The 12,673-nt window shown below is 44.5% G+C and overlaps 1 protein-coding gene across 8 annotated transcripts in view; it reads left to right on the top strand.

Annotated features, from left to right (window-relative positions):
* LOC132402015 (phosducin-like) overlaps positions 1-12,673 on the top strand; it is a 145,703-nt gene that overhangs the window by 90,248 nt on the left and 42,782 nt on the right. For 2 of the 8 annotated variants that reach the window (XR_009514776.1, XR_009514775.1), the window contains one exon: positions 680-1,537. The exons of the other annotated variants lie outside the window; for them this stretch is intronic. The gene's annotated coding sequence lies outside the window, so the exon portion shown is untranslated. Of the gene's footprint in view, positions 1-679; positions 1,538-12,673 lie in introns of those variants that run through there. 8 annotated transcript variants of the gene reach the window in all.

Genomic DNA, 12,673 nt, shown 5'->3' with positions numbered 1-12,673 from the left:
GTTTGTTGACATAATAAAATCTCTTCAGACTCCTAATGAAGTATAGCCACTGTCTTGTCTTCTTTATAACTGTATTGATATGTTGGGACCAGGTTAGATCCTCAGAGATCTTGACACCCAGGAGCTCACTGCCTCCCCTTCTGATCTCTCTATGAGGATTGGTATGAGTTCCTTCGTCTTACCCTTCCTGATGTCCACAATCAGCTCTTTTGTCTTACTGACGTTGAGTGCCAGGTTGTTGCTGTGACACCACTCCACTAGTTGGCATATCTCACTCCTGTGCATCTTCTCATCACCATCGGAGATTCTACCAACAATGGTTGTATCATCAGCAAACTTGTAGATAGTATTTGAGTTATGTCTAGTCACGCAGTCATGTGTATATAGAGGGTAGAGCAGCGGGCTAAGCACACATGTCTGAAGTGCACCAGTGGTGATCATCAGTAATCTACACAGATCCTGGTCTTCCAGTTAGGAAGTTGAGGATCCATTTGCAGACAGAGGTGCAGAGGCTCAGGTTCTGCAACTTCTCAATCAGGATTGTGGGAATGATGGTATTAAATGCTGAGCTATACAGCATCCTGACATCATGATAAACTCCAGTTAAATACATCTTTGAGCTAGGATAGTGCTGAGATGTTATAAATTTATAATGCTCCTTTTAATCTTCTCTCTATAGGTTTAGCATATTTCATGCAGGGAAAAAAAAGTTCCTTGAAGCATTTACACACACAAAATGCTGGAGGAACTCAGCAGATCAGAAGAGGAATAGAATCAAGACTGAACACAGGGCTGCATAAAATTCAAAGTTAAATCAAATTTGTGTACTCTTATAAGCACTACAAAAAGTTTCACATAATGTCTTAAAATTGTTTATTTTAAAGTTTGGAAGAGCACAATAGATATATAGAATAGTACAGGCCTTTCAGCCTGCAATGTTGAGCCAACCAATATAACCCTACACTGTGAGCAATCTATCACCTTCCCTCCTACATAGCCCACAATCCTCCATTTCTCTTACACCCATTTGCCTAAGAGTCCTTTAAGTGTCCCTGTTGTACCACAGTCCCTGGTAGTGCATTCCAGGCAGCCATCACTCTCTGATTAAGATAAAATTAGCTACTTCTGAGATCTCCCCTAAACTTCCCTCCGCTCATCTTAATGCATGTCCTCTTGTATTGGTCATCGCACCCTGGATAAAGGGTGCTGCCCCTCACATAGCCATGCTGACCCTCCCACTCCTCATTGCACATACACGACTCCTCTGTGAACAGCAGGTGCAGACAACAGATAATCTTGCTGGTCCTTGAATACCACCCCTTTGGTCAATAAATCACAGCAGCACCTCCACTTCCTGAGGAGTTTGAGGCAAGTGAGGCCCTCATTTCCCCCATCCCTCAATTTTTCCCAATTTTTACAGAGCACCATCAAGAGGGTCCTAACTGGCTGTAGCAGCTCTGGTACGGGAATTGCAAGCCATCTGACCACGTATCCTTATAAAGGATTGTGAGGCCTGTTGAGAGAGTCATCGGGGTCTGTCTTCAATAATGCCTTCCATCCATCTACCAATCTCTTTGACCCCTACCATCAGGTAGGAGGTATAACATTAGGACAGGAATGGTTAGGATGGGAAACAACTTCAACCCCCAGGCGATAAATCTATAGAACTCCCTGCCACCATGAAGGAGTTTCATCAGGCAGATTCATCACATCTAAAGCACCAGTAGCGTTATACTGTTTACTTTTTAAACTTGTATCATATATACAACTTATTATTTAATTTATTTGTGGTCATGTGGGTGAGTTATACATACTGTGTTGTGTACCATGGTCCAGAGTAATGTTGCTTCTTTTGGCTGTATACACGTGTATAGTTGAATGCCAATAAACTAAACTGGAACTTGAACTTAATATCCATGATTCCCCAAATGCTCACAAATCCAGTCCGTAAGAATCCTCTCGAGCAGTTTGCACACTGCTGATGTAAAACGCACTGGCCTGTAATTCCCAGGACCCATCTATGACCCTTCTTGAACAATGGAACAACATTTGTCATCCTCCAATATTCTGGCACCACTTTTGTAAACTATCAAAGGTACTAAGAGACAGTATAAATCCAAAGTCAAGTAGTGCAGCCATCAGCTGTGGCAGGGCATTTACATTATAATGGGTTATAAAATGAAGGCGGACAGCATCACTGATGACAGCTTAACCCTTTCCAATGAACTCCCACATTCTATGTACGCTATAAACTGAAGGGGCGTCACCACCCACTCTGATAGTCTCCAGTGTACGTCTCTCTGCAGTCATTATCATGGGCATATGATCAGTCTTCTCATCGAGCTCAGTTGGTGTCCCTGGCCTTGCCCTTTACCCTTGTGCAGTTCAGTTGGCAGGGTATTTGCAGACATGTTTTAACCTTTCCCTGCTTTAGGCTGTGGTTCCCTCTGCTCTACTATCATCTAGCTCCCCCACTTTACATCTGCTCTCACCAATATAGAAGAGGCTGCACTGGGAACACCAGATATGGTAGACGACCCCAAGAGAATCGCATGTGAAGTGTTGCTTCACTTGGAAAGACTGTTTTGGGCCCAGAATGGAGGTGAAGGAGGAGATGAATGGGCAGATGTAGCATTTCTGTCCCTTGCAAGGATACGTGCCAGGAAGAAGGTTAGTGGGGAGAGACAAATTTGGTGTCTGTTTTGTTGAGCACCTCCTCTCCATCCACCAAAAGTGAAACTTCCCAGTAGCCAGCATTTTAATCCCTATCCCCATTCTCATTCTGACATGTTCCGCTCGATGGTGCTATTGATGACAACATCCATTTCTTTGATGATAGTTGAGAGTGGACTAATTGGACTTCAATTCATAAGATTGAATTTGTCCTGCTTTTTGTTAATAGAAAATGCCTGTGTTCAACAGTTTGAAGAAACATTGCTACATTTCCATGCACATTATATAGTAATATACATTATATGTAGTTAAATGACAAAAAACTTCACTTGACTTGACCGTGCATTGTACATTGTACAGTGGATGACAGTGTTGAAACTGTTCTGAACTGAGAAGGGAACTGCTGGGGAAGTCAGTGGGTCAGGTAGCCTATGTAGAGGGAAGTGGATAGTCAATGTTTTGGGTCAAGACCCTTCATCTGGACTGAAATAACCAGTGTCGAGAGGTGAGGGGAAGAGTGGAGCCAGGGCTGAGAAGTGATGTGGGGAGGGGGGGATAGGGAGATGGAAGAAGGATGAGTGGAAGTCGTGACAGGGACTGTGAGGTGATGGGTGAGGCAGTCTGATGGAATCTGATTGGAAAGGAAAGTGGAGCATGGAACCAAATAAGGGAGAGGGGAGATGGGAGTCCTGATGAAGTGTCTCAGCCCAAACCTCGACTATTTAATCTTTTCCATAGATGCAGCCTGGCCTGCCGAGTTCATCCAGTATTTTGTGTGTGTTGCAAGGGGTATGGTGAAATGAGGGAAGGGAACCTTTGGGCGTAGTGTGTCAGGTGTAGTGGATGCCGGAGGGGAAAGGAAGAAAGAAATGGGGTTTGAGGTGGTGTAAGAGGAACTGGGTAGATCAGTAGGAGGCAGAAAAGAGGCAGTTTACCAGAAGTTCAATATTTATTGCCTTTAAGTTCCACTCCTTCCGAGTGGAAGGATAACTTCCACACATCCTTCTTCCATCTCCTTATCCCCCCCTCCCCACATCACTTCTCATATTTGCCCAGGCTGAATATGAGGTGCTGATTCCCTCAGTTGCATTTGTTTTCACCATGATAGTGGATGAGTCCAGTGAGAGATATTGGTGTGGGAGTGGGAAGGGAAATGAAATATCTTACCACCAAGAGCTCCAGGTGGCCATGGTGGACAAAATATAGACTCATGGCAGCAAGGCGGGCACTTAGTCAGATTGCTTGGAGTCACCGGTCTTACTGGAGTACTGGCTGTCAGTACTGCCTCGGGAAAGTGGCATCCTTCAACATAACCAGTGTTCTTATGATGTTATATAGAGTCTAACAAATTAACTGAAGATTGACTTATACGAAAGGGATTCATCACAAATAATTTGAGATGGATTATCCGTTTCAGATCTGCACTTGGTTGCAAATGTTTGAAATGTGTCTTTAGCACTCAGACATTGAGAAGTGGGATATTTGTGGAACCTCCTTCCCTTGTTAGCTGTTTACCTCTTCGCAACATTCATGACGAGATGCGAAAGAACTGCACAGCTTTGATCTGATCTGCTAATTGCATGCTGGTTTTGGTGTGTGCCCTGCATTTTTCATCATTGCTCATTAAGCCCTGACATGTGCTCTGCACTCCTTATTGAACCAGGGTTGCTACCCCAGCCTGAGAGTAATGGCAGAGAAATATTCTAGGTGAACTCCACAATGAACAGTCCCAAGCCTAGATGCAAAATGAGGATGGTTAATTATGGAGTGAGCAACCCCATCCTCTAAACCCAGAGCCACAAAAAATGGCAACAGAAATTCCAGAGAGTTCATTCTTGGGAGAGGAAGGATACACCGAGAAGATGGGCTACACCTGAGGACAACATGAAAGACTGGTCCAGGACAGAGGTAAGCTACTGTTGGTGGCCTGTGCCAAAAAAAGGGTGATGGACATAAAAAGAAAAGAGATATTCCAGATAATGAAGTTACAGATTGTGATGGAAAACATTCTGTATTTGCTGACGCTCATAGGATCTTATGCAGTCCAATTTGGAATCAGGTTTATTATCGCTGGTATATGTCATGAAAGCTATTGTTTTACTGCAGTTGTACTGTCCAATAATTAAAAAATCACTATAAATTACAATAACAAATATTTAAAAATAAGTAGTGCAAAGAGAGAGTAAAAAATGAAGTAGTCTTCATGGGCTCATGGTCTGTTCAGAAATCTAATTGTAGTGGGGAAAAATCTGATCCTAAACAGTGAGTGTGTGTATCTGGACTTGTGTACCTCCTTGCTAATGGTAGCAACGAGAAGAGAGCAGGTCCTGATTAGTGTGGATCCTTAATGGTTGATGTGACCTTCTTGAGGCATTGCCTTTTAAAGATGCCCTCAGTGGTGGGGAGGTTAGTGCCCATGATGGAGCTGGCTGAGTTTACAACTTTCAGCAGCTTTTTTCTGATTCTGTGCAGTAGCCCCTCCATACCAGATGGTGATGCAACAATAATAATGCTCTCCACTGTATACCTATTTAAATTTGCTAGAGTCTTTAGTGACATACAAAATCTCCTCAAACTTCTAAGGAGATATAGCTGTGGATGTAATTGCATCAGTATATTGGGCTCAAGATGGATCTTCAAAGATGTTAATAAACAAGAACTTGAAGCTGCTCACTCTTCCCTCTGCTGAGCCCTTGATGAACACTGGTATGTGTTCTTCTGACTTCTCCTTCCTGAAGCTCACAATCAGTACCTTGGTCTTACTGATCCAGAGTGCAAGGGTGTTTTTGTGACACAACTCAACCAGCCAATGTATCTTATTCCTATATGCCTCCTTATCACCATCTGAGATTCTGCCAACAACAGTGGTGGCATCAGCAAATTTATAGATGGTATCTGAGCTGTGCCTAGCCACAGTCATGACTGTAGAGAGTGCAGAGCAGTGAGCTAACCATGAGACCCTGAGATGTGCCTATGTTGATTGTCAGTAAGGAGGAGATGTAGAAAGGGTGAATGTGCATGGACTTTCCTTGAGGTTGGGGAATCAAGAACTGAAAGGCATGGATTTGAGATGAGAGGACAGAGAATCATCAGGAACCTGATAGGTCAGAGAATGATCAGTATATGCAATGGTCAATATACCTCTAAACAACACACACAAAATGCTGAAAGAACTCAGCAGGTCTGGCATCTGCTATGAAAATGAATAAACAATTAACCCTTCTTCAGGACTGGAAAGGAAGGGGGGAGATGCCAGAATAAAAAGGTGGGGGAGAGGAAGGAGACGAGCTAGAAGGTGATAAGTGAGGCCAGGTGGGTGGGAAAGGTAAAGGAGGAATCTGATAGGAGAGGAGAATGGAACATAGAAGAAAGGGAAGAAGGAGGATACACAGGGGGAGATGATATGCAGGTGAGAAGAGGCAAGGAGCCAGAGTGGGGAATAGAAGAAGAGGGAGTAGGAAGGAAATTATTTTTTTTATTGGAAGGAGAAATCGATATTCATGCCATCAGGTTGGAGGTTATCCAGACAGAATATATGGTGTTGCTCCATTATCCTGAGGGTGACCTCATTTTGGCACAAAAGGAAGCCATGGACTAGCATGTCGCAACAGAAAAGGGAATCAGAATTAAAACAACACACACAAAATGCTGGTGGAACACAGCAGGCCAGGCAGCATCTATAAGAAGAAGCACTGTCGATGTTTCAGGCCGAGACCCTGACGAGGGTCTCAGCCCAAAATGTCAACAGTGCTTCTCCCTATAGATGCTGCCTGGCCTGCTGTGTTACAGCAGCATTTTGTGTGTTTTGCTTGAATTTCCAGCATCTGCAGATTTCCTCGTGTTTAAAATGTTTGGCCACCAGGAAGTTGCGCTTTTGGTGGATGGAGCAGAGGTGCTCGATGAAGCAGATTTCAACTTACAACATGTCTCACCAACTCACCACATCAGGAGCACTGGATACATAGACAACCTCTGTCGATTCACAGATGAAGTGTTGCCTCACCTGGAAGGACTGTTTGGGGTCCTGAATGAGGAGGTGAATGGGCAGGTGTGGCACTTGGGCTGCTTACAGGCAGAAGTGTCAGGAAGGAGATTAGTGGGACAAGGGAATCACAGAGAGGGTGATCCATGTGGAAGGTAGAGGGGGAGGGAGGTAAACCTATGTTTGGCGGTAGGATCCCTTTGGAGATGACGGAAGTTGCGGTGTTGATGTGTTAGATGCAGAGGTTCATGGGGTGGTAGGTAAGGTCAAGAGGAACTCTATCACTGTCAAGGAGATGAGAAGATGAGGTGAGCACCGATGTTTGGGAAACGGAGGAGATGTGGGTGAGGGCAGCATCAAAGGTGGAGGAAGGAAAACCCTGTTCTTTGAAGAAGGAGGATATCTCTGATGTATTGGAAAGAAAACCAGCATCCTGGGAACAGATGCAGCAGAGACGAAGGAACTGAAAAGGGGGAACGGCATTTTTACAGGAGATAGGGTGGGTATCGGTAGGTTTATAAAAGATAGCGGTCGACAGTTTTCTCCAGAGATTGAGACAGGGAGATCGAGAAAGGGGAGGCAGTTGACAGAAATGGACTAAGTGAATTTAAGGGCAGGGTAGAAGTTGGAGGCAGAGTTGATGAAATTGATGAGCTCCAGCAAGGATGCATGAAGCAGCACCAATTCAGTCATCAATGTAGCGGAGGAAGAGCTGGGGAGCATTACCAGGGAAAGCTTGGAACACGGACTGTTCTATATAGCCAATGAGAGGTAGGCATAGCTGGGGCTCATGCAGGTGCCCATGGCTACCCTTCGAGTCTGGAGAAAGTGGGAGGAGCTGAAGGAAAAATTGCTGAGGGTTAAGACCAGTTCTGCAACATGGGGGAGGGGAACGGATTGGTTCTTTTATTAAGAAAGAAGCAGAGAGCTTTAAGGTCCTTTCTCTAGTCACAGTTTCACTTGAAGTAATGTTCTGGATGACATTTTCTCTCATTTCTCTCAGATCATCAGAGGTGCCCACCTTAATCAAAGCTTCATCTCTGCCACATCTGTTCCAGGATGATGTTTTCCTTTCCAAGACATCAAATTGATATTGCCTTCACCCACATTTCCTCCATTTCCTGGACATCTGTGCTCACCCCATCTTCCCATTGCCCAAACAGTTCTTTTTGTCCTCACTTTCCACCCCATGAGTCTCCACATCCAACACATCATCCTCTGCAACTGCCATCCTCTTCAACAGGATCCTACTACTAAACACACCCTTGGTTCTCCACAATCCCCCACCCACTCTCAATCTTCTACACAAATCGTTCCCACCATGATTCCCTTATCTAGTTGTCCCTTCCTACTAATGTCCCGCCTGACACAGAACCCTGCAAGTGACAGAGATGCTACATCTCCCCATCTATCTCCTCCCTCACCTCCATTCAGGACCACAAACCGTCCTTTAAGGTGAGGCAACACTTCACCAGCGAAGCATTGTTCCATTGCATCCATTGTTCCCAATGCAGCCTCCTCTACTTTGATGAAACCCATCATAAATTGGGGGACCTCTATGTCAAGCACCTCCATAACATCTACCAAAAGCCGTACTTCCCTGGTGTGCAACCATTTTAATACCAATCCCCATTCCTGTTCGACATGTCAGTCCATGGACTCCACCTTTGCCAGGATGAGGCAGGTAACAGGTTGGAGGACCAATACCTCATATTCCTTCTAGGTGACCTCCAACCTGATGGCATGAACTTTGATTTCTCTTTCCCCTAATTTTTATCCTCCCCCTTCCCCCTTCCCTCTTCTTCTATTCCCCACTCCAGCCTCTTGCCTCTTCTCCTCATCTGACTTTCACCTCCCTTCTTCCTTTTACCCCCTGGTTCACTCTCCTTTCCGATCAAATGATTCTTGGCTTCACTTATCACCTTCTAGCTAATCCTCCTTCCCTTCCTCCCACCCTTTTATTCTGGCATCTTCCCCATTCCTTTCCAGTCCTGAAGAAAGGTTTTGCCCTGAAACATCGACTTTTTCTTCATTTTGGAAGATGCCGCCTAACCTGTTGATTTCCTCCAGCATTTTGTGTGTGTTGCTCTGTTTTCTGTTTAATGAAGTAAGATCATTTCTCATTCAGCCACTTGTCAAGGCTGAGAAACCCAGACCTGTCTGTTGAAGCTGGACACCAATCACTTGCTCTTGTGTGGACCTTAATTAGCAATCAGTGTCAGGGAAATCTAAGGAGGTGGAATTTACATGTGCGTTAACAAAGGTTGGTGCACAAACTCATCTCTAGTTCGCAGTCATTGTTCTGCGTCAATTGAACAACTCACAATTAAATGCCAGCCCCATTACCTGCTCAGGCAATCTACTGTTGTGTTCATCACCACTGTCCACATCCCCCCAAGTGTGAATGCTAAGGATGCACTTGATGAGCTTCACAGTATCAACAGCTGTCTACAAAATAAGCACCCTGATAATTTCTTCTTAATTGCAGAAGACTTCAATCATGTTAACCTGCAGGACATTTTACCTAAATTCCACCAACATGTCACTATCACTACTAGGGGAACAAACAGACTCGACCATGTCTATACAAAACAGATGTGGTACTTACAAAGCCAACCCACACCCTTATCTTGATCTCTCTGATCACATTCCATAATGTTAATCCCAGTGTCCCACGTGCAGCTGAAAAGGAGAAACCAGTCAAGAGGACCTTCATTGTATGGCCTAATGAGCTAATCTCTATGCTTTAAGACTGTTTTGAATGGACTAACCAGCAAAAAGTCATGGAGACCACCACAAACGGAGAAGACACAGATCATTACTACCTCAACAACAATGATCTCATGGCCCAAGCAGAAGTACTAGCTAAATGGAGAGCTGCACTCCCTGCTAAAAGCCCGGGATGCTGCCTTCAAGTCTGGAGACAGAAGAACTCTCAGAGCAGCCAAGAGAAACCTCATCTTAGGCACCAAGAAGGAAAAGACCACTTATGCACAATAAATTAGGAACACCTGTCCAATAACGATCACTACTTACAGAAAGTGCTTGGGTTTCAAGGGTATTAGTGACTTTGCGAGGAAAAACTGCATGCATCGTACCAGTGACACCTCCCTCCCTGATGCTCTAAACAACTTTTATGCATGTTTCAAGGCTTGTAATACAACACCGGCCACGAAGCTACCCCTCTCCCAGGTGAGTAGCCACTGTCTGTAACAGCAGCAAATGTGAGAAGGGCTCTGCGGCGAGCCAGCCCCCGTAAGGTGGCCAAACCATGGTAGGTTGCAGCCACAGCTTTCAGGCAACCAGGATAACCTTGAGCTACAAGGCCAGGTGAGTACTATAACAGGCTACCAGATGATAGGCATCATCATATTGTTGAATAAGAGCTGCTGGACCAAAACCTCTGATAACAGATAGAAAGGCTTACCACAATCTGGGAGTCTGAAGGTCGATGCAGACATGAGAGCAGTAAAGGACCTTCAGCTGTCAGCTTCGGTTGACCTCTTCAATTGCTCGGGAGCAGGCATAAAGTGAGGTCCTGAAAGGGGTTAACTAAGTTCATCATAGTTAAGAATCCACTGTCAGCAATACCTGGTCTTACGCAGAAAGTATACACGATCCTCCTTGAGGACTAGTTTAGACAGACTGACAGTGGCCAGCACCATTTTGTCAGAAAGTAGGAGGGAAGCCCTATTCTAGATATAGCCCAAATAATGAACTTTTGATTGTGAAAGTGGTAATATTTCTCGACACCTTGTGGCCCTTGGTAGCAGGGCAAGCAAAAGGACTACAGAGGCTTTGCGATTGGGGTAACATAAAAGAAGATCATCTACAGTGCATATTATGACAGCGTGGATTCAGATGGGAAAATTACATCTGCCAAGTCCTTTTGGAGAGTTGGGTTGTCAGTATGTCCCTGTGGGAGGCAGGTCCAGGTATAATGTTTGCCTTGGTTGGTGAAAGCGAACTAATATTGGGAGTCTGGGTAAATTGGGATTAAAAACATGCTCTAACTGTATAGTATTTAATGTTTGTGGGAATAGAACCGAAGATTTTAGCTGGGTGTGGAACTATGGGGTAGGTTGGTATCACAGATTCATTAACAGCCCTCAGATCTCGAACAAAGTGCTAGATGCCCTTTCCCAGCTTCAAAACTGGCAATATTGGCATATTACATGGCATCACTGTTGGATTGACAATCCCACTTTGTAGGATTGCTTCCAATATGGGCTTAATAACGTTCTCTGGTTCAAGAGATACTGACATTTGCATGGGAGGGGTTTTGCAAATCCAATCACACTTTAAAAGGTTCTGCAGACAGAACTCGGCCCACAGTGTTTCTGGTACTTGAAGGAGGAAGTGTTTAGTTGTTTCATCATCCACCTACCCACGAGGGACTTAGGGCTTGATATTCAAATTCAGCAGTATAGGAAGCAGGGTTATGGTACATAAAAACAATTGCCTAGAGAAATACTGATAGAGTTTTCCCTCAAACTGTGCATAGTCAACCTCTGATGGTTTATGCAAGAGGCGATTTATCATGTGTCCCAAATTCCGTGAGCGACTCGATGGTGCAAAATAAAGAGCAACATGCAGGCTCACATCAGGCAGCATTTAAACAAAACGGTTCAGCTTTATTGCAGCAGCAAGACCTTCTTGATCCACGCAGAAGTGAGAATAAGAAGGCAAAATGACTTACCGTTACGATCTTGGAGCGATTGTTTAACTGTTTTCTCATACGGGTGGTCTGGATTCTCTGCCGAATAATGTGCCCATACAGTGGACAGTTATGCACCACTCAGGTGTCAAATGTGGATATTTCCCTAGCCCTGTACAGGCCTCTGAAAGTAACAAAGTTAATGTATTAGCAGACAGCGATTCATCGGTGAAATTCAGCCACCAGACCTCTGATGATTTTTGAACAGTCTCCCAATAAAGCACAACCCGTATGATAGACTGCATCAGGCACCTCGAATGGTACTGTTTCTGGGGAGAATACTAATGTATATCCCAACTTACAAAGGAGGTCCCAGTCCAATAAATTAATTAGTGATTCTGGGGCTATTAGAGACTGATGTTCTCCTTCGAGTCTAAAAACCTGGTAAGTGACCTTACAGGACAGAGGCGGAGGAACTGTGTGTCCCACGACGTTTACTGATTCATCAGTTAGAGATTCTTGAGGCCAATCAGAAGCACGAATTGTAGAAAACATGGCTTCAGTATCAACCAGTAAGTCCAATTGTCATCCATCTACAGTCAAAGGAATAACAGGCTCAGAAGTCCTTACAATGGGCAGGAATTTGGGCTTGGCCCCCTGTCCTGTAGAGGCTGGGATGTTGTCCAAATGGGTTATTTACAGTGAACTGTGTAGTTCCCTGCGGTGATGGAGGCAGGAGCTGACTGCTTTCAAAGTTGTCTTGGTGGCAAGGACACCTTGGAGCCTAGTAGCCTGGCTGCCCACAAACAAAACACAACCCACAGCAGGAATCTGTTTTACATCCCTCTGCCATGTCCACTACTCTAACACTGCGGGGTGTGGATACAAGTACTCTATCCTTATTTCCCTTAATAGTTCTAACCTTTTGATATTGTAACTGCCTCTGACAATATTGCAAAGCACTTATGATTTTTGTTTAACTCTTTCCCGCTTCTCCCCCCCCCCCCATCTCACACAAATTGCAGTGAACATTTCTTTTAACCTGGGACGCAGCCCTCTCACAGTAACATTTACCAAGGAGTACCTGCTTCTTGCATTTGGCTTTTGAGAGTGTGAAGAACCAGAATCTACTCTGAGTGCATGAACTTCAACTGGGAGACAAAAAGCTGCTTGTAAAAGTAGATGCAAAGACCAAAGCCCAGCAGGATGAATAGAATGAAAGGAGTCAGATGAGGAAACTAAGAGCGGAGATAGAAAATAGAAAAAACCTACAGCACAATACAGGCCCTTCAGCCCACAAAGCTACACCAAACATGTCCTTACAGACAGACAGACATACTTTATTGATCCCGAGGGAAATT

The sequence above is a fragment of the Hypanus sabinus genome, chromosome 11, assembly GCF_030144855.1.
Source record: "Hypanus sabinus isolate sHypSab1 chromosome 11, sHypSab1.hap1, whole genome shotgun sequence".
In the NCBI taxonomy this organism is placed as follows: domain Eukaryota; kingdom Metazoa; phylum Chordata; class Chondrichthyes; order Myliobatiformes; family Dasyatidae; genus Hypanus; species Hypanus sabinus.
The sequence above is the reverse complement of the archived record's forward strand: the minus strand, read 5'-3'. Positions and strand labels throughout refer to the sequence as shown.